This window comes from Artemia sp. Qi Xiang Cuo, chromosome 21 (assembly GCF_049724085.1).
Source record: "Artemia sp. Qi Xiang Cuo chromosome 21, ASM4972408v1, whole genome shotgun sequence".
NCBI classification, from domain to species: Eukaryota; Metazoa; Arthropoda; class Branchiopoda; order Anostraca; family Artemiidae; genus Artemia; species Artemia sp. Qi Xiang Cuo.
The window spans coordinates 52,687,573-52,694,820 of record NC_142814.1 but is presented as its reverse complement, the minus strand read 5'-3'; the positions used below and the strand labels follow the sequence as shown (position 1 = coordinate 52,694,820).

General features: G+C 33.4%; 1 long non-coding RNA gene across 1 annotated transcript in view; it reads right to left on the bottom strand.

The window, feature by feature from the left end:
* Window positions 1-6,517: 6,517 nt before the first annotated feature.
* The window catches only part of LOC148939725 (uncharacterized), a 73,499-nt gene continuing 72,768 nt past the window's right edge, over window positions 6,518-7,248 (bottom strand). The window contains exon 4 of the long non-coding RNA XR_016143522.1: window positions 6,518-7,248. This is a non-coding gene — a long non-coding RNA (uncharacterized LOC148939725).

Below are 7,248 nucleotides of genomic sequence, written 5' to 3'. Positions count from 1 at the left end.
TTTGATATCGTTAATGTGATAAATCACGACTATTGCTTCAAATAATAGTCCCTTTACAATATTCTATAAATTATGTACTATTGCCTTATGTGTTTTAACTTACGTGATTGTAAAGAGCATATGATTCTGCCTAGATATTTATATTCTAGGAAGGGGAGTAATCAGTGGAAATTCAATCATGGTATACCAGCACGCAACACAGATACAACCTAGTAGCATCTACTCTCATCATTCGTCAACCAACGATAAGTAATCACCAAATAAATCCCTGAAGGCAATACCCTGATGACAATCCCAGTTACCAAAACCTAGTACCAGGTAACACTACCTCAAACAATATCGTCAAAAAGAAAAACCCCATATATATGTATTAATCGACGATTATCTAGAGAACCACCCCGACCATTCATGTCGTAAAACTGCATAAAAATCATTCGAAAAACTATCTTCAGACGGCAAGGTCCAAAACATTAAATCCTAAGGACCAAAAATAATCCAGTGAGTTAATCCCTCAATAATTATGTATCTTAAACCCTGAGTGAAAGACAATATGTTGATACAAAATTCCAAAATTAGGTCTTGGCCCTAGCCAATCATTTTCTGATGTCGCAAAAACAAACCATCCCCCATGAAAAAAAGGGCCGAACGTGAACAATTTACGGGAAACATAAACTGTACGCGTATTAAATTTTCCCGAGGATAGAAGTGATCAAAAGAGATGCCTAGCTCAGTTATCAAGACACCCACCCCTTGTAATTAATTCTCCAAGAGACATGTACCTATTAAACATATCAACGACTCTATAACACCAACCCGTCGTATATGATGTGAAAAACAACGCACGGACATTTTTGGGCAAGAGGTCATACTTATGTACTTTTTAAAATGCTTATCCCAAGCAATAAGTGCCGAAAAGTGAAACACCATGAAGACAAACCTTAAACAATTAGCCGACTCAGTAATTAATTCAATGGAAGCCCAAAATAAAGTGACAACGTATGTGAGTATTATAGACACGTAAAATTATGAAGTAAGTGTGAAAATCTTATGTATCTAACATGTAAATTTAATGAATATTGAGAAACTTTTCATGAATAAGATGAAACAAGTGCAAGGTACATTATTCCAGTGTTGTGATCAGATATTAAGTTAAAATTTATGTATGTTTCAAATTTGTTTCCTTGCAAGTTATTTAATTCATATATATTTATATATATATATATATATATATATATATATATATATATATATATATATATATATATATATATATATATATATATATATATATATATATATATATATATATATATATATATATATATATATATATTGGTGTGTTAAAATCTAGATGTGATAAGATGCTCTTATAAGTCAGTTGCTTACAATATCCGCAAAGCGTCAGGTGGAAGCAATATGCATAATTAGAAACAAGGAACGCATAATTTCATTATTTCTATTATATCAGGTAGTAGAATAGTAAAGCGTCAAGTAAAAGTAATATGTAGAATTAGAAATAATGAACGTACAATCTCATTATCAGCATTATATCAGGTAGTTAGAATTGGAAAGCGTCAGGTGGAAATATTATTTGGAAGCAGAAATAGTGAACGTGTAATTTCATTCTTTATATCATAACAGGTAGTAAAGTAATTGTATTATCAGAAGCAAGACAATTGAATCATATAGAAATATTTTCATATCAGGTGGAGGTATTTTCAGTATTAGGTGAAGGAAAGTAATATTTACATACTTAATCATATAATCAAATGTGTTAGTCAGTAGAAACTCTTTGGCCCTTTCGGCAAATAGAGTAAACAGGTAAAGGATCTATAAGTAATGTTTTCATATATGTAGTCACACAAAGCAATCAGGAATATGAAAAAATATATACGTCTTACTAAATATGAGTTAATTCAAATAATAAACGCCAAATTTTAAAAAATTAGCAATGATAAAATGGGATCAAAATTCAAAAAAAAGAGAGAAGTAGTAAACACAACGATGAGGACATCGTTAACAATGGGAAGGGTGATATATAACAGGATTAAAATTCAAAACCTCAAATCTTCCAAATTAAAGTTACCCATGTAAAATGAAATCACCCAAAATATAAACCTAAAAATTCAAGTAACCCACAGATCGAGTAAAGCTTGATTGTGCAATTTAAAAAGTAGCAAACAAATGTATCTGGATTAAATAAACTTTGTATAATCTTTCCCACAGCAAATAAATAAATAAATTCCCACAGCAAATAAAGCAATAAATAAATCTATCTTGAAGCAGAAGGACAAGGTGTCACAAAAATATGCAATAAATGTCTGTGTGACCAAATGTTATGCGACAGGCGACCAACAATATATTTAAATTTTAAGAGCTTGAATCTCCAAACTGTCAAGAATAGGTAGAATTTATTGGACAAAAAAATAGCAACAAGAAATACAAAGTATTTTCGTGTAATCTAGTTACATTGTTCCGAAACTAAATTTAGAGTTAGGTATTCCAATGTAATCAAGTTGTATTGTCCAGCAACAAGTTTCATCGTGATAAATTATAAGTCATCTGGAAGCTCAGTGACAAGCCGTTAGCAATAAATTTACAAAAGTAACACTTTGTTTGTCAAGAAAAATTCCAAGATGAAAATCTTATAGCTATAAATTGTGTGAAAGTTGAAGTAGCCAATTGGTGTATTCCCTGTCTAATAGGAATATAGGACACACTATTGGACCAATAGGTCCAATATAACATACCTTTTAGCACCGCCTTAATGTAACCTCAGGCGAAATTGGATAGTTTTGTTAGTGAGGACTTGGCAATTTTGAGGCAGTCTAGAGAAGTTTTCTGAGAGTTCTTGATCAGACATATGTAGGTGAACCTATGATCTAACTACTAATAACTTTTTACAATTTATATGAGATCAATAATAGACCTATGTTGCATTACATACATCTCAGTGTATAATTTTATCAAAGTGCCTATGACAGTGAATTAAAGTGCAGATAATTTGATATTCCTGATCCAGCTTTATATCGCTAATGTGATTAAAAATAAGAACATTACTTTCTTAATTTTTTCTCTTCATTTTAGTTTTTCTCAGAATAATTAGTCCTTGTGTCTCCAACCGCTCTTTAGGGAACCTGAATCCTTTTAATCTGATTTTGACTCAGTAAGGCTATCAAAATACGCTCCCCGCTTGACCCGCTGTTTTAATCCCCCGTCACATGAAGTTCCCCCTCAAACTATGGTATAAGATTCACATAATTCCACTACAAAGAAGTATAAAATCCCCATTTGAAAACTTAAAATAAAATCGCCCCTAAACACAAAATAAAATCCCCCCATGCGAATTGGCCTATCAAGACCCCCCCCATTAGAGTTTTTGTAATGGCACGTGCAGATTTCCCTTTGGTCAGATAATCTTCCCCTTTTAGCATTCTCTTAAAGTCCTGACTTCATACCCAAATGGATTCTTGAGATACGCTCTTTTGCAATGTACATTCACATAGCGTCTTTTTATTTAGTTAAAAATTTTCCCTCAGTATGGTAAATGGAGTAGTAAAGTAGCTGTAGTAGTAATAGTAGGTACAAATATAGTTGCAGTACACAAATATTGCCTTTCGAGCGTCCCCCTTGTCATTTCATGAAAGTTCCAAATGAATATACCCAGTAATTCCTTAGTTACACCCTTTTGACAATCCGTGTACATACAACTTGCTTTGATGTAGTTCAACACTCCCTTCAAAACTCTCTAAAAGGTTTGCCTGAATGCCCCTTTTCATTTTGGAAATTAAAGGTCAAACATGTATAACTTTCTCAATAACAAATACTATATGTAAACAAAAAACGAATTGCCTCACTTAAAGCCTTTGACCTGAGGACCGTGGGAAGGTTGACATCCCAGAAGGTACAACTACGGGACGCTCCAACAATGCTGAACAAATCGCTCTTTTTAAAATATGATATGATGTGTTTTAGGGAATGATAGCCTTTTGTGGGACGGGCTGTGTTAAAACTTCAGTTTTACTACTGGTGACAGTCACTGCATATTTGCCTGAAATATCTATTATTTTTGTGAAATTTATCACTGTTTGTGAAATTTATCAGTGTCTATTAAAAAATTATTATCCCTATTTGAACTTTTGTTTATCGTCATGGAAAGCCAGTGTGGTCTTCAAAATTATCTAAGCTTGAGGAGTATCCCTCCCCCCAGACGAAATTATAGCCTAGTAAATGACCCAGCATTTGCATGGGATTAAAATTATCGGATAATTCTCCTGGGCTTGGTCTATTTTGGTGGGCATTTTTTGGGATGAAAAACCTCATCCTAACTAATTTATCTACAATGGGTGGCCTCCAAATTGTAGCTTAACATTTATTGCAGGCAAGAATATATATAGTAAGTCGGAGGAAATGGGCTTGAGATTGTCTGTGTAGGATTTTGACTCGTTTTGATAGAAGAGCATTGCCAAGTGCTGAAAACTATGTTATGGCCAAGTTGAACCCAGGATTGCAAAAAAAACTTTATTCATACTGGAAGTCCCAGGGACTTCTTTTTGTCCGGTTCTAAGCTGACTTAAGCGCTTTGATTCAGATTGAAAAGATGTGTTGGTCCCTGTTCTGGACTATTATCCAGGATTAAAGCTTTTCCTAAGGCCAAAATATATTCAATGATTTAAAGAAAATTGGAACTTTGGATGCTATGCCATTAAAAAATAACTGTTGTATAGACACTTTGACAAACAAATGCTTGAGCCGGACTTGTTAGGAGTGTCAGAAACTCCCAGTCAAGGCTCGGGGTGTTTTTCCACAGTTAAAGTAATTTTAAAGAATTAAAAGATGAGTCTGCAAAACAAGATTAGAATATTGGAAGCTACCATGGTGACAGGGGTTAAATATGATTCTGAAGCATAGGTGCTCCAAAAATCAGACGAAGATTTGCTCGATCTTTTCCAGAGAATTGGCCAACAGATTTTTTCGGGTACCCAGCTGACTGACTGTATTTCAAACAGTAGACTGTCAAAAAGTGTGGTTCAATTCCATTTCTAGGGCTATAATGATAGAACAGTTGAGAAGGCTAGGGCACGCTCTGCGGGTGAAGAATGACAAATTACCTAAGATTTTCCTTTTCGGCCTACTATCTACAGCTAAACGGAAAGTAGGTCTTCCACTTTTGGTGGGGTGGAGTCATAAAAAATGACTTAAGGGGAATGGAAACTTCCTGGGAGGGTTTTAAAAAGGAGGCTTCGAATGATTGGAATGGAGGAGGAGGGTGCTTACCTATGTTGGCTTCAGGTGGCTTGGGGCTGCGGTGAAATGCTAGCAGAAGTAGTAAATATTCACACAAGAGAACCAACGAGGTGGAATTTAGGCTTTAGGTCCCTTTACTAGCTTTAAATTTCATGTTGGAGGTTAAATTTAAATTTACTGTTAGAAAAGGGTGGAATTATTTAAATTTACTTTAAATTTACTGTTAGATTTAATTTATATCATGCTTGAAAAGGGTGGAATTATTTATCTCTCCAGAAATAAGCAGTTTTTACCATGGAATTATTTGAAATTAATCTGTTGAAATATAATCTGTTGTAGTCCTCAACAAAATGTTTCCACTAATTATCAATTTGCTTTTACTTTTAAGACTGCGAGTTTCCTACTTATTGATGTAGGTGCCTATGGGAAAGCTTTTAGTCTCGTAACCAGTTTACCAGTAATTTTTTACTCTGCCGTATTTTACTAATGATGATAGCTCAAAGGTTTTCTTGACGGTTTCTATCCGAAAGTCATAATGAATTATATACATATACAGAACAGAGTCCAATCAAAATTGCGGGCTTTCTTCTTATTGGCTGACGAAATAACGCTACTAAGCGGGAAACATTGGGAAGGGTAATATGTAACGGTATCAAAATTCCAAACCTCAATTCTTCCAAATTAAAGTACCCATGTAAAATAGAATCACCCAAAATATGAACCTAAAAATTCAAGTAACCCAGAGATCGAGTAAGGCTTGATCGTGCAATTTAAAAAGTAGCAAAAAAATGTATCTTGATTGAATAAACTTTTTATAATCTTTCCCACAGCAAATGTAGTAGCAATAAATAAATCTATTATGAAGTAGAAGGACAAAACGTCACAAAAATATGCAAAAAATATCAGTGTGACCAAATGTTACGTGACAGGCGATCAGCAATGTAGTTTAAATTTAGCAGCTTGAATCCCCAAACTGTCAAGAGAAGGTAGAATTTATTGGACAAAAAAATAGCCATGAGAGATACAAAGTATTTTTGCGTAATCTAGTTACATTGTTCTGAAACTAAGTTTAGAGTACCTTTTTTGTGTTTCTGTGACCAACACACACCCTCATCTAGCAGAAAAACTTGATACCTTTCTAAGGACCTGCTTACAGCTAGTATATTAAATGAATAAAATTGCTTATAAACCTACACTATTCAGGGCTCCGCCCAGGGAAAAGAAGTAAGGTAGGTAATTACATCAAAACTAAGACATGGAAAGCACATTATCTAGAATTTTACCTCGATTTATTACCACAAAACATGAAATAAGCTCCAAATCAGGTGGAATGCATAGAATAGCCAGTAAAAAAGGCCAGTAAGAATTAAAAATAGCAAGAATAAACAACTATATAACTAGGACCACATCAACTGGTCGCAGGTATGTAAAGGCATCCAACCCGAAAAGTTAGAAAACTTACAGGTCTTCCCATTTTAAAAAGTGTATATACTAATAGAAATCGAAAGAACAGTCTAAAAGTAGATCAATACATTAACAATATTGCTCAACAGTCAGGTATCTTCTAGCTTCCGATGATTCAAGAAGATATATGTTCAACATTATAAACTATTAAAAGAGGCAACAAAATTTGGGGTTTTCGATTGTTACCAATTATTTTTTTTACTTGGTATTCAAGACAAGCCTGTATTTCAGAATTTATTGAACTAAATTGCATGAAAACGGTAATTTACTATTTTTTGTATGCGAAACAAGTACGCTGCTAAGTTGTTTTTAGAGCAACTCAGAAATGAAAAATAAATGCAGACTTAAATTTATGAAAAAACAAAGTAATAAACTTTTAAAAACTTAAAAATAATAATGATTCATATACAGGCATTTCACAATTATGTATAGTATAATAATTATCATAAAAACAAAAATACATAAATAATAAAACATAAACTAATAAAAACTTATTAAGCAAACATAGGTGTCCGTTCCACGTTTGTAGTAGGTGAC